General features: G+C 38.3%; 1 protein-coding gene across 1 annotated transcript in view; it reads left to right on the top strand.

Moving 5' to 3' along the window:
- The window catches only part of ANO6 (anoctamin 6), a 128,067-nt gene extending 103,007 nt beyond the window's left edge, over positions 1-25,060 (top strand). The window contains exon 21 of the transcript XR_007905930.1: positions 25,002-25,060. The gene's annotated coding sequence lies outside the window, so the exon portion shown is untranslated. The remainder of the gene's footprint in view (positions 1-25,001) is intronic.
- Positions 25,061-25,472: the final 412 nt, after the last annotated feature.

Below are 25,472 nucleotides of genomic sequence, written 5' to 3'. Positions count from 1 at the left end.
AGAAACCATCAATAATTTTTAACATGGAATACAGACCTTCATAGAGAACATTTTTCAAAATACCCATGATATTCCTATTAGCATTCATCATCATGTAGTTAAAATAGAATAATATTAAAGAGTAACAGTACACAGGAAGTGTTACTCCACAACAATAAATTTTGAAATAAGGTATTATAATCTGAAATATTGCCTACAGAAAGCACATTTAAAATATTTGTCACTTTCTTTCACCAGTAAATTTGTAATTTAATGGTTCACATGAAAATTTATTTTAAATCAAATTCTCCTTTTTTTTTTTCATCACATGAGTTCCCTGGAATAAATAGGGAATTTTTTTTCCTGAAAACTTCTGGAACTTTTCCGTACCATATTAATTCTTTGTACAAAGTATTAAAGAGACTGAAGCATATACTGGAAGTATTTCTGAACCAGGTTTTTTGGTTTGCCCAGTGAAAAGTGTCTGGCTGCATGGCGGTTTTAACTTTTAGCTTTAAAATTTCTGTCACTCAAGCAGGAACAAATGGGTTCTTGGTTAATAGAGATTGTGATTTTTGGCCACTTTTAAACTTTGTTTAAATTTGAGATAAGCATGTTCAGTGCACATAACTGAAATAATTCAAAAGTGTGGTATACGCACTGATGCCAACTTAAATTAGCTGAGGATCTAGTCAGAAATATTGTCCAGAACACTCACAGAAACCTTGAGCAGATTGCCTGTTTGCGTATTTTCAGTATTGCCTGTAAGAGATTATGCTGGAGTAAGTCATAGGTAAATGTTGTTATCTCCTGCATGCTATCTGCTCTGGCAAAAGTATTGCATTATGTTTTTCTCTTCTTAACTTTACACAATTAAGGCTTGTGGCCATTAGCAGAGAAGTCTGGGCAGATAAGAAGAAAAGGTCTAGCACATAATGGTATTAGAGAAAACTAAAACAATGTACTAAATGGTCGAATCAAAAGAAAGTGAAGGATCTTCAAAGTATTGACACTACTGCCAAAGGAAGCCCATCAACTTCATTAAGTACCTTCAGGTTGCTCCTTTTATTGTGGCGTGAAAATAGTTAGAAAAAGAACTATCCATCTGTGCAGTGTGCTGCAGCAAAGCAGGTGCTAGAAAACAAAAGGCTTTATTTGTGGAAGAGAAAACATGAGTGTTGGAGTGTTGATTTAGAATCATAGATTGGTTTGGGTTGGAAAGGACTTCAATGATTTCCTAGTTCCAACGCCACTGCCATGGGCAGGGACATCTCCCTCTAGACCAGACTGTTCAAAGCCCCATCCAACCCGGTCTTGAACACTTCTAGAGATGGGGCATCCACAGCTTCTCTGGGAAACTTGTTGCACTGCCTCACCATCCTTACAGTAAAGAATTTCTTCCTAACCTAGTCTAAACCTACTCTCTTTCAGTTTGAAGCCTTTCTCTCTTGTCCTAGCACTACAGTTCCTGATGAAGAGTCTCTCTCCAGCTTCCTTGTAGACCCCCTTTATATACTGGAGGTTGCTATGAGACAAAGTCATAGTTTGACCTAATTGGTCAGATCCCTGGCCAACCTGGTCTGGGCTCAGAGGTGAACCTGCTTTGAGCAAGAAGCTGGCCTAGTGACCTTCTGAGGTCCTTTTCCTCCTGAAATATGCTATGAGCCTATGATGCTATGATAGTAGTGACAATACTTTTTTTCACTCAGTTCTATAGAATTAATTATTTTTTCTATCCTAGTGATTTTAGATTAATTGATTTAGTTTTTCAAAGAAATACATTTTGATGTGTGATGATTACTTTTACTGTCCCAATATTTTAGCTATTAAACTTGAAGTCTTGCTGTGTAACACTGCCAGAATCGAGTTTAATTGCTACTTACAGTTACAGCAATGTTTCCTGTTACTGGAGTCTCCTGCTAGGGCAGGAGGTGCTGTCCTCTGTAAGACAAGGCAGAGATCCAGCAATTCAGGTTGATGGATCAGTGCTGAGTGAAGCTCTGGCACTACAAACCTTCAGCTTCACAGTCATCTCATATACCACTCCTGTAGGGAGACAGTACAACATACAGTCAGGCACAAAGACCCTCTCCAGGAGGCTTTTGGGGACAGTAGGAGTTCTTCCTAGTATAAAAGGGGAGAGTGTGCTCACTTTTAAGCTGTGGTGAGGGATCTGAACCCTGTGCAAGGGAAGGGTGCATCTTCAGGTAAGACCTGTCCCTGCTCAGGCTTGAGAGCTATGTACCATCTTTAAATAATAAAGCTCACCCTGGAAAGAAAGGCATACATGAGGTGCCTGTTCCAGTTCTCCTACACAAGTTTTTCGAGAACAGGGAAACGTGAACCTTAGGTTATTCACAGGCTGAGAGTAAATTACTTCTGTCCTATTTCATATTCCTCAGACAATTTTATATTTTTGAATTATATGGAAATAAGAGCAATTAGCTTTTAGACTATTGTTACTTTCACATAATTCAGCCACCTATTTCCCATTCTTCTTCATAGGGCAGCTAACAGTAGATGTTTTGCTCAGACAGCTTTTAAGAACTGCAATGCACAGAATACAAAATTGTATTTTCACATTTTCCCCACTCCTCTCATACCTGTTTTGCTTCTTTCCTCTTGTACTCTTAGAGTTGTATGCATGTATGCATGAGATTAGTTTCTACAACATATCATTACTTAGCAAACAGATAGTGGACTGCTGCATTACAAATGCAGGTTGTTGGCATTGTCCTTTGCATTCTTGAGATTTGTGACTAGGGACACTTCCAATGTTTTCCCATTGCATTAAACAACCTGTTAAAGGCTGACATCAGATACATGCAAGTTTTCATCTTCTTGCATAAGAAATGAGTTGCAAGAATCCACAAATTTCCTGCTCACTCATTGTACCAAAACGTAATGTTTAACATATAAAATTTTAATTGTGGTTTTGGATTTTATTTTTTTTCTGTAATGGTTTTGGACCTTCTAGCAGAAGAAAAAAAGAAAACCTCAGAAGCACAAACTAGCTGTAAAAAGCAGAGATGCTTTCTCCCTGTGGACATCCTGAGCTGGGACTGCAGGATGGTGCCAGGCAGCATCCAGTTGCCTGGAAGTGTGCCGGGCTCAGGCTCAGTGCTACCAGGAAATGCAGGCTACAGCTTCCATATCCCAGATAGTAACTCTGCCCAGCCACCTTCTGCATTGACCTCTTGTCTTTGGAGGGACCAGGGAGATCAGGGATCTCTGTCCTACTCTTTCATGCACAGCACAAACATGCATTTTGACTCCAAACACCTTGGAGATGTGGTCTGTATAGCTGCAACCCTGTGCTCCTCTCCATTGCTCTTCTCCACTGTGCCAGGTGGTATTTGACAAAAATACCTGCTTTTGTGCAGGACTAAGAATTGAAGCCAAGCAGTACATAAATCTTAAGAAAAAACTATCTTCGAAGTGAAGGATTGTGGAAAAATCATTAACAAATGTCATGTCAACAAACACATTTAACCACAATCTTTGGTTGCATGACCTTCTTCTTGGGCCAGGAAAGAAGATTATGGCAAGTATTTCTAATAAATTAATGTCATCTTGAAATTAAAAGATCACTGCTGTGGAACTTGATACCACTGTCTTGGGAATCCATGGAGGTCTTGTGTACATAAGGAAAAGCTACTTTACATTTTTCCATAGTAAATCTGAATTTATTTAGACTAGCATGTAAAGAGTATTTCAACTCTGCTCAATTAGAAATGCCTATAGTTTTAGAAGAGAGAGACTGAGAATGATTATTGGTATTTATATTTAGGGTATCTTCTTCACACTCGACACATCCCTGTGAAGAGCCTGCACAAAGCCTGTGGGGCACTTATGGACAGCTTGAACTGCTTTATGACATGAGATCCAGGCATGGAATAGGATCGTTTTGCAAACATAAATTTACCTGCTTTGCTTCCTTTATTTTTCCCTTCCTGTCCCCTGAAGACCTGTGTTACAGTCAAATGGTGTTTTCCAGTTTCTTTGTCTGCCGTGGCTTCCTGTTTGTCAGATGATTAGTCATGGCTTATTGTGCTATGTTTATTGCACCTTGTGGAATTCCCAGGCTGTCTCTCCTGCAAGTACTAGGTAAGATCCATCATGCTGCTTACCTCTTTTGGAGAAGCCTACAAAATATAGTACCATATGTGCTAGAAAGCACAACATAATTTTAATTAAGTTATTTGGTTTGGACTTCCTTTGCAATAACAGCAGGAGAAAGTAACTTTCTTAAGGAGAAATTCTAGTTCCACTGAAGCCATTAGGCACTATTAGTACCATCAAGTTTTTGGGAAATTCTGTAGCACAGGGTAGATCTTTTGTGCACTACCAGGTCAAGACTGGAGTTATTATCCGGGCCTTATGAGATTTCTGAATGCATAAAGCTAATTGTTTTTATATTTTCTCCTTTGTTTTTAATGCAACAGAATGAGGCTATGTGCCAATGAAATTATATTTGGTATTTAATAAATCTCAGCATCACTTATCTTTTTAAATGATAGAGGTTTATTGATGGCTCATTTTGTGGTCCTGGTATTAAAGTATTTGTAGCCTCTCATTTCAAAGAGTTTTTCATAGTAATATGAAAACAGCTCTAGATATGATTTAGACATCAGCCAAGATGTACCCAAGGGGTGCAATTATCATTTACTATATTAAAGCAAAAAGAGGAGGTACCAAGATAAACAAGTATTCTGTAAAAAGCATTGTTCTAAGTTTACTTCTGTTTTTCCAGAGATGCTTGGTAAACAACAAGAGGTATGCAGAAAAAAGTGAAGTATTTTTCTGCATAGGTTTTATTCTTTCACTTTTGGAGTCATGACTAGTGGATGCAAGGTATCTCAGACCAAGAGGGATTTAAAATGTTCGAGGATTTGAGATGTCTGACTGTAACAAATAATTTCCAATAAAACCAGATTACGCAGGGCTGAATGACAGTCATTGCCATGAGGCTCTTGCAACCTGCTGTTGTAACCCTCCATGAGCTCCAGGCACATGGAGCATTCAGTCCTTATGGCACTGATTAAACCATCAGGGTCTAGAATTAAATAGCTCGTAAGATGATGGAGGAAAACCAGCTGATGCATTAGTGCTTGATGACAGTACCTTTGTGCATCAGAAACCAGTGTAAATTTTCTGATCGCTGCACTTCCATAGCTTCTTCAGTTAAGTCTTTCTGTAAATCATTACACAATCCCTTGCTGAGGAGGTTTTGGGACATGAAGGATCCTCAGCAGTTCTGGTTATCTTCTCTAATGTATCCCCACAGCAACTAATCACAAGACTTACCATCAACTTTACCTCTGTAAGAATAGATTTATGAAAGACAAAGGCTTTAAATCAGTCAATGTAAGCCACAAATAACTTCATTACAATCAATGTATTCAGTCAGTGCAGTTTAGATAAGGCACAGCCAAAAGGAGACTCTTAACTGTAATCCAGTCTCAGTACTGCCTTGCATGGTGAATCACAGACTCACAAGTTTTAGACTGGGCACAGATTTTAAATAGAAAAATTGTTGATAAGTTAATGGGTACCCATTTTCCTTGATACTTCCCTTCATGTGAAGAGTTGCAGAAAAAGTTCAGGGGCGATGAGTGCTTGTACACTGCTAATTTGTAAAAATAATACAGGCTATGGCATGCTTTATGTAGGTAAGTACACTGTGACCATGTTTTGGTTCCACTCTGCTCCCCACAGCTTGGAAGGGCCATGAAAGTACAGAAAACACACACAGAGAAAACAGCATTAAAAGGCTAAGTTAGGTTAGACAGACAAAACTCAATTTCTACAGTCTGCCAAAGAGAAGGCTCAGGAGAGACAAGATCACAGAATATAAACACCTTCAAAGGAAGGGGATTATTTGCATTACCAGAATATGACAAAACAAAAAGCATAGGCTCCAAGCTTGAGAGCACAAAGTGCAGTGGAGTAATTAAGCACTGAATAAAAAATGGTGCCAATGAAGAAAGGGCCAAGAGGGAGGAACACTGTCAGAAGAGAAGACTTAAACTGATAGAGGAGGAGAGGATTACAAACATAATTAATTAATTCAGGGTTTGGGAAGCTGGAGAATTTAGCAGTAGGTAAAAGCTATATCCTTCCTCACTCTGTAGAAGAACTCTGGGACCTGCTGCACACTGCCCACCAAGGCAAGACATCCTTGTCTTCAGTGATCATCTCTGTACAGGTAGCACTTGCCCAGGGAGAACTGACCTACCAAAGCAGGGCCACCGCGAGCCCACCCACACACTGCAACCAACTTCCATGGAAGTCTCACCCGCTCAACTGCCCCAAGGGTGGATGAGAATTCTCAGCTTAATTTGAACACCCCAGGACTCAGGTTTTGATTTACATTTCTCTTCCATCCACTCACAACATGGGTTGCCTTTCCAAGGAGATGTAATCAAGCTTTTTCCTTTAACTTCCCAATCCTTTATGAGAGCTAGAGGGTTTTTATTAAAATGTGCTACATTAACAGTATTTTCTTAGCTAATGTTTTAATATCTTACAACATTTTAAGATTCATGCTATTTCTTTTCCCATTATGGAGAACTCTAGATACACAAAAATGAATCTCCATTTTAAAGGAAGAAGGAAACAGGTTTTGAAACAAATAATAATGACAGAATAATAATTGCTTTTGAAAGATAAAGAAGAATATCTAAATTATTGACAATACAGAGTCAGAAACAGTTATATGCCCACAACTGCCATATATCCTTTCCCCAAATGAAGTAATGTCAAAAGTGAAGATGAGTTCATTATCAAAATAATTTTCAAAAAAATTGCTTATGTTAATTGGAGAAGCATTGTGGTCAAACAACAAAACATCTTGGGAATATCAGAAGTAGAACATGGGTGCTCGCAAGTGAATATGCCTTTCAGATACAGGTTAAAAATGGCCTTTTAGTTTGGATTTTTTTAGTTAAGTCATTGGTTCCAAAGCAGACATAAGTTTAAAGTATTGCCAAGCATTAAAATATGCACTTGTGTTTTGGCTAAATAAAGAAAATTTCAAAAGATGGCAATTGATCCTACTCAAGAACTATTTCTAGAAAAGCAGTGCTTGATTAGTCCATGTTTCAATCAAGTAAACAGAGGACAACCAATTCTATAAATAATATTGGAGTTTATGTGAGTAAAAATTAGCAGGATGTGATCTTTACAGTCTCAGTTGTTTTCAGATTAATTGGAATACATAATGAAAGTAATTAGACTCTGGTATTTTGGTGCATGTCTCAGTGTATGTTGGAAGGAGTCCAGCAAGTTGTCTGTCTATATCTGATTTATATAATAGTGATTTGTCATTTTAAATTGCTCCTTATGGGCAATAAGCATGGAGTATATATATAAATAGTAAATGTCTTTTGATTTTTACCTTTCTGTGCCCCTTAAAAAGATGTCACTAAGAATAAAATGTTGAAAATAATCCCAAGTGATTTACTGACAAGAAAGTCCCTTTTGAAGCTAAAAAAATGATTATTTAGCCCGTCTATTATTCAACGGGCCTGTATATACTGTAGACCACCCACACCTTTTCCCATGAAAAGGGTGCTCCTCGTACCCAGCGGGATGCAGCTGGCAGTGTCCTGGCTCACTGGGTGCACAGCTGGGCTCAAACATGCTTGGGCTGCATTCTGCATCACCCCAACAGCTCTAAGTTATGGGCAGTGCCACAGTAGACCACAAAGTTTAGTTTTCATTGATTGGCAAGATCATTTGCAACTTTTGCTATAGTTATGCTGAACTTGTTATTTTTAACCTGTTCATGTTTTTTGCATCTGTCCCACATACATTTATTCAGATAATTGGTTATTCAGATATTAGTTATCTACATGTCAGGTAATAGCAATGGGCACATTTTCCGGTAATCAATTTTGTCTTAAGATTTTTATAAGCAGTATTCAGATGAAAGTTGGAACTAAAATTTTAAGAACACAGAAGAAGACCCTGCTGAAAATGCTTCTGCAAATAAAATAAATGACCCTTAATCTTGTTTCACAAAAATGAAGTTTTTGTACTATGCTTTGTATTTAAAAATATATTATTATACAAAAGAAATATTAATTGTAGTTAGTGAACTGACATATTGCTTCTGGTCATCATGGGTCTGACTTCCAAAAGTGCCTAACAAAGCACTTCATTACCTTGAGGGATTTCAGAATTACTGCAGTAGGCCAGCTGTTTTGTCTCAGTCAAAACCAGTGCCAGTAAGATGCCAAGGCACTTCTGAAAAGCAGCCATACATGCAAGAATATAATTATAAATATATACAGATATTCTTCAATTTTCAGATTCAACTGATGTTTTTCTCGTCCATTTCGGAGTTTGTTAGTATACTGGAAGACAGAAACGTTTTTCTGCTTTTTTAACTCAGTCTGTCAGCTTTAGATGAAATAACACAAATGAAGCAAATATTATGTTTGCATCTCACAACTAAAAATTCTACTGGAAGTAACTCAGGAAAGCTTCAACCAATACAGCAGAAATTGAAAAAACTCCAAAGTTTAAAAAAATCAACAAACCACAACACACCTAACAAACCCTCTTTTCTGAAGGACTTATACAACGTGAAGACTCACTCAATGTGATATATATTATAAGACAAAATGCACTTTTGAACTCATTAACATCTGAGAATAATAAGAGTGAATTTAGGCCTTAGAACAGACTGACATTGCCATGAATATAAATAGCATTTTCAAAGACAACTGTATTTATTTTAAACTGACAACTTCCAATTTAAAGAAAAAAGGATGGCTTTTTTCTGATGGTAAGCATGAACGTAAACTCTGACATTTATGGGTTGTACCTCGAGATTATAAATATTTTAATCATAAGTGATAATATCTACAAATCTGAAATGTACCCAATCCCACACTGAGTAGATGATGTTATGTAGTTATAGGTACACACCTAGCAACAACAGCACTAATCCAGCAGCAATTATTACCTTAAGCAACACAGGACAGGACAACAGAAGCAATGGGGCAGACTTCAGTGTTCAGATACACAAGCTACTCAACATCATCTAGATAATGTGTCAGGACTGAGCATAAGTGGTAATCAACTATTGTGGATTCATTATGATGACTTGGAGAAACAATAATACATTATAACTTCCACATAATATGTTTCTGTTACAAGTGGATGTGGTCTTGCTAGTAAAATAGGCATCTTTAAAAGTTGTTCCTTTGGGCTACAAGAGTTGCTTGAATCCTTAAAGATAAAGATTACTGAAATGCAGTGTAAAGACCTCTAAAAGGCATAAAACTGACGAAAAAAAAGGGAAAACAAAGGAGATTTTTCTTGTAATATATAAGTGACTTTGTTGTTGTCCTATCATAAGAACCTTGATATCATCTAATTTTGGGGCTACAGGTTGGAGTGGGAGATCTGGGCATTCCAAGTGTGTAATAACACAAGTACAATTTAGGACAGGTCAGATGGGAGCTTTATTAACCTTGATCACAGTGAGAGAACATTTGGACAGCATCACCCCACTGCTCCCCCTTGCTCTGCCAAGTGTTTGTAGCCTATAATATAGGTTGCGTCAGGAAACCAAAAAAATTGGAGAAAAAAAAAGAGGTGAGAAAAAATAGTCATTTTACTGTTAACAAAGTCAGGTATCCATCTCCATCAGTGACAGACTCCTTCACTAGCTTGCTAGCTGCCATAGCTCCAAGAAGGACTCATATAGTCCTCATATAGATGAGGATGTGGAGGGATGGCTCTTGGTGGAGCCTGTATTACGAGGCAAACCTCGTGTTTCCTTCAGTCTGCAGCGGGGAGGGGAAGCAAACAGAGACTGCCAGCTCCTAGTTGAAAGGACTGTTCTTTTAGCTAGGATAAACTTCTTAATCAGAGCCTTCAAATCTTAAATATCAATAATTTTATGACCACATTGGTAAAACATGCCTCGAGATGTTGACTGTTATGGTTTTGTCATGTCCAATCAACTCTGCATTATTAATCATAACAATCTGGGGATTCTTGGCACAATTGGGACAATTTCTATTGTCCCCCAACACATGCAGTTGGGGAATGAACGTGCTCATAGTGAAAACCTGTTTTCTGCAATGTGCTGGCATAATCTTCCCAGTCACAAGAAGTTCACTGGGTCCCATCTAGCGAGTGTAAGAAAAAGACTTCCTTGCTGCTGCTCTCCCTCACCCCATCCCAATTACACATACCAACTATTCTGATGAATACTTCAGTACATAACAAAGTCTTCCATGCTGTATTTTCCAACTTTTAAGGACAGGTTTCCTAGCAGGAGGTTGTAATTGGAATCTGTGAAATAAACAGGTACAAAATGACTGACAATTCCCAAAGACAAAAATAAGCACATTTTAACCTCATGCTGTTAAAAGGGTTCCTGCATGGATTCTACGTAGTACTGTCTTTACCTGAGGCTGCAGCAACACTTCAAAGATAAGGCTCTTTGGCTTTCTTCTTAAGGCCATGATACCAGAATGATAATCTTATAAAAGAAGTTATGGCATTGTTGCACTTGGGATTTCTATGAGCAAAGTCAAACCCCCCCCATTTGTACCATAATCACACATACTCCCCCTGTACACTCTCTTTATTACTTATTTCTCCTAACAAGTACACACTGGTTTTTTATTTGTGGCAGAACATTTTAATATCATTTTAATATGATATTACAGTCTGTGTCTTTCTCACTTTAAATTCACTTAGCTAAAATCAAACCAAACCAAACCAGTAAATACCTTACACGGATTCTACAGCTGGAAGTTATCAGCTATGCAAATAACAGATAACATTATTCCTACTCATTCCAGAAAGATGCATAAACTGAAAATTTCATTACAGGCATTGTGTACGTTGTACATAAAAACAATTTCTGCTTCTTATTTTATCCTTATATACTTCCATATATGCTTTTAGCAGTGGGATCTTCATAGAAATACTATAGAGTTTGGTCTATAGTATTTGTATGAACCTCTCTACCCCCATGTCCTACATAAAAAAAAAAAAAAAAAAAAAAAAAATTAAAACTCCTGGTTCTTACCAGGTACTGTAACTCTGGCAAGAATTAGGGGTGGAGGTGATTTGCAATTCACGGTTTCGGAGAAGGAATTGCAGACTGAACGGTTAAGGCTCTTTGTAGTTAATGCTGCCAAACTCTTTCTATTAGAAACCCTTCATTTCTGTAGTTCAAAACTCTTCCAGAATTTAACTGTTGGGGCTGAAATGCTCCATGTCTGTTTTCCAAAAGAGTATTAGCATAAATTGTCCAGTTATTTTCAATAATAAAATCAGCAGAAAATATATTATTTGCCAATCAGGCTATTTACCAGTGATTACTACAACAGTTTTGTCAATAATTTCTGGCAGTATGATGACTTGAGGCAAGGAATTGAAATTTGGCATTGAATAGTCTTTGTGTGACGGATAAGCCTTTTGTTGTGCATCTATGTGTGTGGAGGGGTATAATGCTCAAATGTAGGCAATTTATAAATAATCCAGAAAATATCTGATTGGATACATTTAGCAGCAGTTGATAAGTAGCATTTCCAAACATTCTGTCCTTGGTAAGCCTATTTTCTTTCTGACCCTGGGATAAAGGAGGCTAAGTCCAAACTGTCTCTGCAATTGCTCTTCCCCGATGTCCTGGCCCAGGACCCAGACAGAAAAACAAGGTGGAGGTTGCACAAGGTGGCTGCATCGATGGGACCACTTCCTGTGTTTTCTAAGGGAAAGGCATCAGTCTCCTTTCCAGACCTTTTACCTAGCTAACCTCACAAAGCCATTCCCCAAAGCATCCTGTTCTCCAAAGCATTCTTCCTCAGGCCCTTAGCTGCATGCTCAGATTGAGCAGAAGGCAGTGGTTGTCTTGTAGAAGTGTGGAGCTCTCACACTCACATCTGACAGTGGGGAGGGCTGCACTGTGAACTAATAAACTCTGAGGAATAGTTGTCTATTGTGTTCTTACTCACTGTCCAAAATTTGTAGTTAAAGTTATTATTTATATTCCTCTGCTCCAGCTTATTATCTGAAAAATTTGACTAATAATACTCTTCATTTCAGCAAAGGGGTATGGCAAGAAGTTCATTACTGCTCAGGAAACAGCTGGGTACACTAATGATGAACATGAAACAAATAGTCAGAAGGAAACAAATAATTCCGCATTACAGCAGGTTTCTCAAATCTTCGTTCGCGAAGGTTAGCCATGACAGCAGGCTTGCACACTGTGAAATGAATAAGGCATTGGATGCTCAGCTAACACAAGCATAAAATCAAATATTAAGTTTATTAATGTACTATCTATATGAAGCATGTTTCCATGCCAGGTGTATGACTTTAAAGAGTTTCAGCAGAAGAGGTTCATTGATAAGAATAAAAAAATAGTTTTCGTTGTCTTAATTAAAGACTGATCATAGCACATAAATCCAAAGGAAGCTAGTTACAATTGCACAGATTACTGCTAGGAAGAAACAGAATTATGTTTTACTGCTTGACTTTCAAAGCTTTTTTAACATTTTTTAAAATACAGAATGTTAACACATGCAAAAAGTAACAAAATGCAGAATGGCTAAAGTGCAAATTACAATGTTATGGCTTTAAATGTTGATATGCTTTTCTAGGAGCATCATTTAGACCATATGACTTTACAATACAAAAACATACTACGAGCAACACCAAGATTTGATTTAGTACCTAACAATATATTCCAGAAACATAGAAAAGACGAGATCAGTTTCAAAATCCTTACAGAAATCAGAGCTTTAATGTCAAGAAATGTAAACAAAACTTGGGATGATAGCAGCTACATGTTTTCCATTTTTTCCTGACCTCCTTCTGGGATTGATGTGATTTAGCACCAAAATACAATCCAATGACAAACAGTAAAAATCCCTCTTTGATGCAATTTCACAAAGCAGTCCTCTTTAACAGCAGGTTTTCCATTAAGAGAGGGTAACAGCTGAGAAAAAGAGTCAGGCTAAATCTTTACCCAAATACAGTCCTTTGGTTTAGTTTGTTGCCTGGTAAATAAGAGGGCCAAGGTAGCAGCCTGGAGATCACCCATACTATTTAATGTTTCAAATATCTCCCAGACCTACTTCCAGTACTGTCCCAGAAGACTAGCCACCCCTGACCATCCTCCCTATCCCATGCCACAGCCTTGGGAACCCAAGGTGCAACTTCAGCCTCACACCACTGCAACAGCATCACTTCAGACAGCTGAGGTCATGGTGATGCCACTGGGCACCTGGAAGAGATGCAGAGCCAAGGGCTGTGTAGGGTGGACGTGGACAGCCTGCGCCTGGTGGCCAGCAGGCCGAGGAGCCTCTCTAATCTTGCTTCACTTAGCAGTGCAGGGGAAGACCAAGGAACCTGTCCCATCTGAGGGACCAGGATGCTAATGGCTTCCTACATCCTCTTCTCTAGTTCAAGCCTCTCATTGGGCAAGCTGGCATCCTTGGAGCTTCCCTTCCTCAGCTCAAACCATCAGCAGTTGATTATGAATACAAGCACCAAAAATTTTCATCCTTCTTATCACCGTAGCCTTCGAAAAAAAGGAGGTTTCTGGCAGCTTCCCCTCCGTCTTGTGTCCATTGTGATCAGGAGATTCCCAGGCACTCAGCATCCCTGTATGCCTAGCCCTGAAGGGCCTGAACTTTGAAGAGGAATTTGGAGCCCATGCTTAATAAATTAATCCTGTGACTTACAATAAGAAGATTTCAAACACTCCTGCCAGACTTTTTTGAAAAATTTCCTTATCATACATTAGCATAAAATTATAAATATGTTCTGTGCAATGTGAATGATATTTATGCACAGCACTGGGCTCTGGACAGTGACTTATGCATGTCACATGCCCTTTTGCCACATGCGTTTTAAGCTGCATGTGCAAGATAACCTGGTTATCTCAAAAGCTGTGGTATAGTTTGGACTTTCCAGTAAAGTCAAAAGCCATTTATAATTGTGAGCAAAATTAAGCTACCACATATTTCTGCCTTCAATATAGCCAATGACTACTCATCATCGTGCTACATTTTGTCATCACTTGGACTTTTTTCCAGAATATCTGAAGAACTTTTTGACTATTATATTTGCTAGCATGATTGATTTTAATGCATTGGTCACTTATTTCTTTTCCTCTTCCAAATTACTCTTGCTGAAGAAACAGAAACACATCGAAAAAGGAGAAAACTACGTACTCAAAGCAAAAAGTACTCTCAATTTTGGAGGTGCAATGATTTCTTTTTAATTTACTAATACAATAAAATATTTTTTATTATTCTCAGGTTAAATATATGCAGTGAGTTTCCTGTGAGACAGCTATATTTATGAAGTATAGCAGGTCACTGAGTAGATGGCATTACATCATTGCCTGAGGTCCCACGAATGTGCAATCAGCCCTGATTACTCGTAGCTCAGTCCTGTGAGGTACTAAACAATTTTAACTTTTATTTCAGTAATAGCCAAGAGTGTTTTGAGTCCCTTGGGAATAAGCACATGAAAGAGCCTGCTCTAAATTAGGTGAAAAACAGTTTCATGAAAAATTTTACATTTGTTTTTAATGAGAAAAGTTCTTTCCAACAGAATAGGATAACTATGCCAACAGAACATTTGACCCACAGAATTTACTTCAGTTTCTGAGCAATCTCCCATACCCAGACATACTGACTTGCTGTGTGTATGCTGCCCAGTTTTGTTTTATTTCAGAAGTTTTTGTTCTGAGTGCTCACTGAGTCACCATAAAGTGTTTTATTTGAAGTGTACTATCCAGAAAAACTAACTTAATTTTTTTAAAAAATGTTTGTTGACATTTTGATCAATGAAGCAAAGAGAATTGTCGTTCATAATCTGCAAGTGATCCACGAAACAAGAGATCTGTTAGTATTAAGCTCTTAGTAGAACAGTAGTCACTCTACAAAAAGAAAAATCCATTACACTAGACACTAATGTTGCAAAGGCATTCCTGTTTACTCTTTCTTTTTTTGCCATTTTCACTTTTTCTTTCCAGCTGAAAAGTGTTTTTCTTTTAGAAAGCTGTTCACATTCTCGGTCAGCAGGAATTACCTGAACTTCAGACCCTGTGTGAGTGCCTCTGCTTCCCCTAAGTTACACCAGACACACAGTTTCAACAAGTGTGCTGAAATAGTGATGATCAACATGGGTGCCCTCTCATATTTTGGGTCTACCCAGTCACCAGTCCTGAACAGCTTACCTGACTGCATTGCACTTGCCAAAAGAATTGTTGCTGTTTCTAGAGGAGAAATTTTTCATCAGTGTAGGTAAGCCAAATACTGTTGTCAAAAAGTTCACCAGGCCCAATGGAACTGGACTTTATTAGAGCGAAGGATGACAAATATCACAGCAGAGAAAAAAGACATTTCTTTTATCCCTTCCACAAACAAGACTTCTGAAATTCTTTTAGTGTTTCAATTGTTTGAAGAACATTTTTCAAATGAAAACTGGTTTTTGTGCTTTGTAGATATTTTTAAAACTTAAACCTACATAAATGTTGGCATTTTGAGAAGTCAGCATTTCAGCAATCATGTTCTGAGCTACTAAAAGCAGCCTTTAGTACAGGTCTTACAGGCATAAGTACAATACTTTAGTTCATTCTATGTTACAATTAAACTAATTTTGTAAGAGATACGTTGGCATTTTCTACTTGAAAAAATGTATTTAAAACAAACAAACAAACAAAACCCAACCTAGACTTTTTGATTCCAATATCCTAATGTCTTCTTTAAGGTTTGTTTAATGCAAATATTCAAACTATATATTTAGTTTCTTCTAATTATTTCTTGATGCTTGTGTTTAGATTCTTCAGTGAATCAAAACTAACTCTTCATCCAAGGAACAAAAATTACAAAGTCACTGATGTTCTGTTTGCTTGTCATTGGTTGCTGTTGTTTTCAACTCATTTATCAGAGAACTACTTAACATGAGAGGGTAAATTAAATGTCAAGTCTGACTCGCACAAAGTAGGCATGCTGTCTATTTTACTGCCCTGCTAGTTCACACAAGGTGAAGAATATAACCAAGCTGTGGGGGGTGGAAAAAGAGGATTAGTCCTGCAGCACCCATTCATACACTCAGCAAATCTACCATCTGCCACGAATAAAAGGTGGGATGAGCTGCAGTGTTTCACAAGCACAGTAGGAAAAACTACATTGTAATCTAATCACTGCAATCACTGCAATTACCCAGCTCTGTAGCAGCACCAGGGAAGTGGTCAATAAGTTCCTCTAGCTGTTGAAGAGCACAGTGTACTCACAGACAGGAGGGAAGGACAGAACAGGTTGTGCCTTGCCTCCTGCTTCAGGCTGTACCTGCCTGACGCTGCCACCAGGAACGTGTGGCTCAGAGACCAAATGTTCCCTAACGCAAGACCTGCAGCTCCCACGGACGCAGGCTGCTCTGCTCCGGTAGACAAGACATGAATGAAAATGAGTTTGTTATGAATGCAAAGGTAATTGCCAACACCCAGCTACCAGCCCCTGAATTTCTGCTACAATATAATGTGCAATTTCCCTTTACAGTGACATCCTGGTTCAGATAATTTCAGAAGCATTTTGTTTCCTGGAGTACTTACGTGTAGTATACACCTTTACTCAATCAGAAGACAGCTAATTTCTTTGCTGTGCTAATTATGTCAGAGCCAAACACTCTGACTTTTATGTTTGTTCTCGTCAGTCAGTTTGAGAAAGTGATTCCCTTTGAGTGACTCTATCAACTAGTTTCTGATGTTTTGTTTAGACTACCTAATGATCAGTTCCTAGATTTCTCTGGAGTTGTACATGCAGTGACTTGCAGGCAGTGCAAGTATAGTCCCAACAGGGCTGGGTATTGTTCAGAACAGCCTGTACATACCCAAACTGCAGAATAAGCTATAATAGTATCAGTGGCTGGTATCTATTCATACTTCACATGCCTGTGGTTACATGTGTCAACTTGCAGCCTGAGTCACATAATGATGGGTTACATCTGACACACACTATCACATAAGCATGGAACAACAGGATTGGGAAGCATATATAAATATATATAGCAACACATCCAAATTAATTTTATAGAAGCAATTATATGACAAAGCCGCCCACCATAGCTGAGGAGACCTTCTTGCCCTAGAAAGTCCTTTGAGTTGTATAATATTAAGACTGAAAACAAAGTTGTCTTTGGAACAGTGGAATTCCTTTTTCAATTTGAGTGCTGAATTCAAAATTTGGGTCAGCAATCAGCAGACACATAAAAAATTAGAAATTATAGACACCCTGAATAATGATAAGAGCCTCTACTAGCATAAAGGCAGTTCGACCACATTTCTTCCAGTTCTTGCTTTTGGTCTTGCTTTGGCATTCTCCCACATTTTTATCATTTAATAGGATAGAATCATCAGGGAAGAAATACAGTCTCATTGCTACCTGCAGGGTGAAATGTTCTCCGCTCTCTTCCTGAGCTGGCCAAGACAGTCAGTGGTTTTGTCTCCCCACCGACCTGTGGCAAACAGAGCCACTCTGGCAGGGTCTGATAGTGCTCAGCAGAAGAGTTTTACTACCAAAACTTGAACATCTGTGCATCAGAAGGGGAAGCCTGGATGTATCTGCAGGGGCAACGACAATTTCAGAACAGGGAGAGCAAAGGGGAAGCAACACGTTGCTTTCTGCCATGTACAGGACTGGTAAGGGTGGTAGGGGTGTTGGTTTTGCTTTTTATGAAAGAGGTGAAGGTAGGAAGATCAGACAGGAAGGAAAAGCAGGTAAGTCAGGAATTTCAAGAGTTAAACTGTCTTCTAAACTAGTTCTACCACTGAGATGAAAGGAGCAGCTCGCATGTGGCCTCAGCAGTGCAGCTGCACCCTTGGGTTTCCTCTCCACCAGGAATTTTATCATCTACAGCTTTTCAAGCTCAATGTAACTTTAAATTAATGTAAGTAATGTCTACATGACGTGTACAGCCTTGCTTCTTCCACAAGTCACAACTCTAACAGACATTCGGCTTCTATCAAAAAGTTTGCTCAAATATTTTGTATGCAGGAACCAAAGAGTAATGTGCAGACAAACTGCCAGAAGTGCATGAGATTTGAAGCATCCAAAGGCTTTCTTAAACAGCATACAAATCCAAGGGGATATAGCTGCTCTCCTGAAGATGCATGGCTCTATCCCTGTGCTTCATAGGCTGTAAAACCAGGAGCCTATCTCAGCAAAACAATCTGAGATATTGGTAAGTAGACGCTGTAACAAAGGTATCACGTTCCCATTTCAGGGAGAAAAAAAACAAAACAAAAGAAAAAAGTGCCAGTAAAAGCAATCAAAATGCACATGTTTACAAGTAGGATTTATTTCTGTGTATGCTCATGGTCTATTATCTACATACAGCCGCCTTTTATGCTGTCTGCTGACAGCATTTGATGCATTTTTCCTCCTGTGCTTATTTTTAGTTGCCATAGGAACTTTCTTATTTCCTGTCAGCTGATGTCCTTATTTAGTACTATTAATTGTATAAAAGGGTGTTGATTCTAGTACTCCAGATGCTGAAAAAAAAAGCTTTACAAAGGCAGAATATGCATTTCTGTTTACTCAGTCTTTTATTCCTTTATTTTCATCAATATTTAATTCAAAAAGCTGGATACTCTAATAGCGGTTGTTACCACATCAGTGGAATCCAGAGTAGATCCTCTCCAGTCTTTTCTTCTTGTTTGATCTAAGTTTCCCTCCCATTACCACAAATATACTTATTTGAAATAGTATCTTTTGTCTGTTTTTTTCTAACTTTATTCTTTCTCACTTCCCACATATCCTATTCTTTTTTTTCCCCAGAATTAAAATTCAAATCTGCTGTTAAAATGAATGGAAAAATGAAAATTTTACAACAAATGAGGAAATATAGTCTGGCAAAATATTGGGACCTCAGGGGTGGGGGTGGTGGCAAAGCCCAATTCTTCTTCTCTTACATATATTAAGTTATTTTGCAAAAGATTATTTTTCTATTAAATGTATTGTGTGGCCAGAAAGCAATAAAGAATTACTACAATAGCTTAAACTGGCACTTTCTTTATCCACATCAACTATGAAATTTCCACAGTTCTTCTCATGAACTGATCACATATTTGGAGAAAAGACCTGTTCAATATATAAATTTGCATTTGAGTTAGTATTATATGGAATGCCAATACAAGCTTATTCCAGTCCTCCTCTGGAAAAACTTAGGAAAATAGCTGGAACGTACACAAAGTCAAATCCAGCTACAAAAACATATTCCTTTTTCCAATTCACATCACTAATCTTCATAAGGTGGAGGAAAACAATTAGCTTGGAGTAAAGAAACCGGCATTTATAACTTTGGAAAATAATTCCACTGGTGTGACTTAAATCATACAAACTTCATCTAAGGTTTTATTCAAAGCATTCTAAAGACAGTTTGAATCTCCTCACTGACTTCAAGGGCTGCTGGATTAGTCCCACTGAACAGGATAACTGGAGTATTAATGAGCTTGCTAGGGTACTAGGAGGATAATATTCTGCTTGGGAATATTCCCAAAGCATATGGTGTGTGTTCTTGCTGAGACAAGCACTGTCAAGTATTTTAGTTGCTATAACTCAATAAACATTTGAGGCAAAAGATTTCCAACCTGATCCTGGGAGGTCCTGCATAGAGGGTCCCTTTTGCAGAAGTCCTTCCTCGCCTCAGCATCAGCAGAACTGTCATTGATTCACCCTACAACAAGCTGTCCCTGCAAATGGTAACACTGATTCTATTTGGGTCTTGTTAAACTAAGGAAGAATATTTATTCAACAGCACAAGCTTTTATTATTTTAACAAAAGAAAAATGTATTAAACATCTGTCTTTTCTTCTGAGCAGGAAGAACTGAAGGTTTTAGGAACTGGAAATTTATTCTTTTAACCATTTTTTTCTTTTAGAAGTGGTTTAAAAAAGCAACTTCCTTTGTAAAAGAAAATGTACATGTAGATGGAAGTTGGTTTTATTTATTAGAGAGAATCATAGAGAAGATAATTATGCTGATTACTTCAGTGTAGGACTGTTCAGGACAATCAAAGACAATAAATATCATTTTACATATCCAGATATTGAAATATAAAACTGACCTTAGGAAAAAAATTCTTAACTAGAATTTGTCCATAATGCCTTTTCCCAAAATGAGTCTCCCAGTTAAACCAGGAGTCAAAGTTTCTGGTTTTATAAAATAAGTTACTCCCCCTGACAATTGGGAATTTTTAATTTATTTTCAAGAATATGCTACTAGCCTGATCTATATTAAAATATGGGAGACAAATGGGCCAATCTGTGAGTGCAGTCAAGCCAAGCTGGAAAAAAAGCTCCCATTTTGATATTACTAATATTCAGTGGCATTTATAGCATCACATTAAATTTGTAGGAAACTGCAAAGGTATCCAGCTTCCCTGGAAAAACTTGGCTCAAGATCCAGGAAGAGCAGCTTAGATTGGCAAATCACCTGCAACTGAAGTGGATACTGAGTTTCCATCTTCTTTCCATAGGGCCTCTTGGGTCAGCCAGCACAGAGAGAAGAGCTGGGAGGTTGTGGAACCCAGGGGCTGGCTGATCCAGGTAGTGCTCCATGGGGGAGCCTGGGTGGCCCCTGGGTTAGGAGGTTCCAGGGCCACTTGAGAGAGCTGTGAGATGGAATCAATTGTGCTGAGGATGCCCACCCAAGCCACATCCTGGAAGGAAGGAAGGACGGAAGGACGGAAGGACGGAAGGACGGAAGGACGGAAGGACGGACGGAAGGACGGACGGAAGGAAGGAAGGAAGGAAGGAAGGAAGGAAGGAAGGAAGGAAGGAAGGAAGGACAAAGCCAGGTTCACTGTGTTACAGCAGTGGGAGAAAGGTGAGCAAGCCCAAAACACCCCATAAAGTCAAAGGCCACAAAGATCAAAATCTCCTCTAGAAACAAATCTGGAATATTGCTCTTCTTCCTTTTTGCCTCACTGCAGTGGAGATGGCAAAGGACTGATTTGTCACCACCTTTCTGTGGGGCTGGAAGTGACCATGAGAGCACGTTTGCTTTCTCCACTGAAGCAAACGCCCACCAGTTACTTTGTAAGATTCAACAAAGGATGAAGCAAGTTATGAGAACCACGCCACTAGGGCTGAGACGCTAATAACATTACAGGGACATCTGAGGATACTGTTGTACTTACCAGAGTATGAGAATCAACATCATCCTCTCTAAGTTATACAAATGAAAGAAGGTTATCTAGTCTCCATCTGGTTTTAGAGAGATAGTAAATTATTTTTCCTCAAATGTCCACTGAAGGCTTTTCGAGCTGCCAGACAACAGGATTTTTCCAAGCCTACAGATGTCACTTTTGATGTTATCTGAGACCAAAATGACGCATTCCCACTTTTTATACCTCTTCCATTAAGGCAGTGTGATTGCTTGTTTATAGAACATGGATATTAGCACAGCTCAGGGAATAAAAAATTAACATGCACTATCCAGCAGAGGGAGCACAGTAACACAAAAAAGCCTCAGCTGTAAGGTGAGGAACTTTTTCTATTAAAATCCACAATATTCGGCAATCTGAGTTTAGTTTTAGCACATGGCATGGAAAAGACAGAATTTAAATAGAAATAGACATGAGAGAGAAATATCAAACAAGTAACAAAATAATTTATTTACTGTTATTTTCACTTATAATAAGGCAGATGCAACTTAACTACTGCAAAAATTAAGGTTTAAAAGAAGAGATTAAGAATAATCTTAGGAAGAGTAATAACATTTATTTTAAAATGTTGATTTTAATTTAAATAGAACTGTCTGCTTTGGCTGAAAGACTCAAGTGCTGCTTTCAGTTTGACTGTGCACTGCCTCTTGTTCCTAATGAAGTCATATATCACAAAAAAACCTGATACCCCCAGTCATTCAGTTTATGGGTAATTTTTAGAGTCCAACATGACAGAAATCTTATTAGATATGCTCTGTTTTCTGCGACTGTTACACTTTCTAATCTAACAAAACTTGAATATTTGTGAATTAAAAAAATAAACAAGAGCTAATACCTATTTTTATAAGAAATAATCATAAACCAGAGAAAGAATTCGTCACATTTTGATGTAAATTACATGAACTATGGTAGCTAAAGAAACATTGTAATACCTTAAAATTGTTGCCATCTTAAATGCAAACATTTCTCAGGGTGCATTTCATTAATATATTTATACCACAGGATTTTTTAATTAGTATATCTAAATTCTAAGCTCTGCCACTGACTGTTATTTGACCTTTGGCAATTCACAGTCTTTCTAAGAGAGTTTCTGTTATCTTTGTAATGAAAATCATATTGATTTCACAGCTGGGTAGAGTGTAACAGCAGCTTTGCCTGCTGATAGAAAGTGGTTGAAATAAAAACATAATTTTAAAAGGAAAGTGAGAAGAAAGAACTGGATGTTCTGATCAGAAATGCTAACAACAGATAACTTGAGGTGGAATATTTTCAGCTTAACTCTTACATGTTTTCCAAAGAAAAAGCCAAGCATGATGAAGAATGATTAGGATATTTTCTGTTGAGCAAACAGAACTTTTCTCCACAAACTGGCAGTAAGATGAACAACGGAAACAAAACATCTATACTGCTAAATATTGAAGATGCCCCCATCCAGCAGATTGTTCGCTTTGTTGTATAATGTTCTAAGGAAACGAGGTTTATACAGGCTCATTATCCATTCACTCAACTGTTACTCTGATTTGACTGGTAATTTTTCAACCTCTTGGATAATTTCAACCAAATCTAGAATAGTGGAAGTCACAGAGGTATTAAAGACTTTTGACCACCAGATCCAACTGAGATTGTATGAAGTTTAATGGACACTTACTGCCTTTGCTAGTCGCATGTGTCCCTACTCAGTAAAAAGAACTCCAGAAGTAGACTGGAAGCAAGGAATTGCTAGAGGTTTCTTATTCCCATTTGTCCTGGTTCCGGCCAGGCCAAAACTGATTTTTGCAGCAGCCAGAAGAGGCTTAGCTAGGACCTGAAGGTTATTCTATACCACCACACATCACTTCTGGGGCTGGGGGAAGGGGTCTCTTCCAGGTCACATAGAATTGCAGAGGGGGTGGTTGGGTTTTGTCCGGGCTTCCATGTGGTGAGCACTGGTGCGGGAATCATTCACTTCTGGTACACTCTGTTATTAATATTGCTGCCGTTACTATTCATTTTTTAATTTCATTGTTGTTTCCAGTAAATTGTTCTTATCTCAACCCGTGATCTTAACCATTTGTGCCTCCAATTCTTCTCTCCATCTCACCACAGGGGAGGGGAGAGGGGACAGGGGAGTGAGCGAGTGGTATGTGGTTTGGAGTGTTTCAGTGGTAACACTAAATTAGGGAATAGTATTCCTAAACCATGACACCACTATAGACACAGCATCTTTACCCTGACTGGAAAGTTGATCCACAGAAAGTAAAGGTGTCATCTTGGGAAAGTGTATGGAGAATTATTTCTTAGGCATAACGAAACTCAAACTGTTTTGCTTATATACTTGGGTATTCCAGAGCACTTCCAGAATATCTTATTTCATTAGTCCAACATAAATTAATGTATTTTAAAACAATTCTATATTAGTCATGTGTTAAGGTCACAACAAACTTATTAATTATTTTAAAAATATGATGTTTGCACTAAGGTTATTAAAACTGTAGTCAAAACCGCCTAACTACAAAAATGTCTTACTGAAAGTTCCTTACTGTTTATGACTGAAGCATTCTCATGATCCTCTATAGATACATAAATTGCCTAGATGCAATTCCGTGCAACCTGCTCCAGGTGAACCTGCTCTAGCAGGATGGTTGGACTAGATGATCTCCAGAGGTCGTTTCCAACCCCAACCATTATGTGGTCCTGTGAAATATGATGTGAAAATCTCTCCTTGTGAGTTAAGGAAGAGCTTAATAGCTCAATAGTGGTTGGAACTACCCGAAAGGGTCTGGGACTCACCAGTTCCACAACCCATAAATGATCTATTCCATTTAATGCAGAGTTCCCCAGAGCCATGTGGAAAATAAACCCCAAATTGGAGGACAATTTGAAATCTATAAACTTTGTAGTATTTATGAAGTTCTGAATACCACTGAAGTGGGAAGGCATTGTGACTGCAGTCATGGGGAATAACAGACCAGAATCCAAACCTGTCTCTTTCACATTTTTTCTGTAAAGATTGCATATCAGGCAGACAATAAAGAATCAAACATCCTGCTGCCTGTTCCACATATAAAGCAAGATTAGGATTGGTATTGCATTGCCCTATCACTGAGAAGATCTGTACCAATACAGTTCATCACAGGTGTCTTACAGAAGTCTGCCCAGGGGTGACTGGGTTTGCAGCACCACAGGGTAGCACTCTAGGTACAGCTGGGAAAAAAAAAAAAAAAAAAACCCAGAACAAAATCCAGCCTGGAGCTTTGGAAAAGGAAAATGCTGGCTTTTGAAATGTGTTTCATACTTCTAGGACTCACTGCTATACAAATACATTGATGATAATGAGCACTCTTTGAATTCTAGTAATTTTTAGCATCCAGTCTAAGAGTTACTAGTCTCAAGCTCAAAATTTGATTAAAATGTAAAGTCTTTACTATGGAGAACTAAGCCATTTAATCCAATTTTGTCTAAAATTTGGCACTTACTTTTGTAAGTCTCTCTAAGGTTTATGCAAATATGCATAAATCAGTCTGAAATATCATGTAGGGCATCACAGCATATTATAAAGCGTTATTTTTAAAACACGTGTTTATGTTACTATCTAGTAAGCCTCAGTAGAGTCTCAGGGATGGAAACAGGCATGTGCTGCAAAAGTCTGCCTACATAGCCACTCACTGAAGGCACACGTGTGGGGTAAGTAAATCATGAGCCCCAGATTACAAACTGTGCTGACACAATGCTCCCTGAGACTGGCAGGGTGAGCTTCTTATGCCAAACTTACACCATTCTGAGAGGTGGTGTAATTTCCTCCAAGATGTGCTGTCTTCCTCCCACAGCAAGCACCATGCCTCCACCAGAAGCTTCTGCCAACACAACTGCTCTTGTGCTGAAACACCTGCGTCTCTGGGGAACACAACATCCCACCACTAATCCTTACATCCCAGATCTGCACTTCCTGGAGAGCTCTTCCCAAGGCTTTGTGTTGGCTCCACCATCAAGTATTGCAGTGATTTCCTCCTCTACCATGGCATTAGCAGTATTTTGTGTCACAGAAGAACTATGACATGTCTCAGCAGCATAACGGGATTTAATATTAAAACCAGTATGTTAAACCTCCTTTCTGAATTCAACAGGTATAGTAACAGTTATTTAAAAATCTCTGCAATTTAGGAATATCTGTTTAGCTGCTGTCAAGGTATATATTCAACTTTAAAAAGTTTTGATTATCTGGGAGGATAAACTGTGGCTGCTACATTCCAGAGAAACATAATTTTTTTTTTTTTGTGGTAAATGTTTTTAACACAATG

This window comes from Manacus candei, unplaced genomic scaffold, assembly GCF_025592945.1.
Source record: "Manacus candei isolate 608988 ecotype Guabito, Panama unplaced genomic scaffold, ASM2559294v1 h1tg000043l, whole genome shotgun sequence".
Lineage (NCBI taxonomy): Eukaryota > Metazoa > Chordata > Aves > Passeriformes > Pipridae > Manacus > Manacus candei.
Note: the sequence above shows the minus strand (reverse complement) of the source record. Positions and strands in the feature narration are given on the sequence as shown.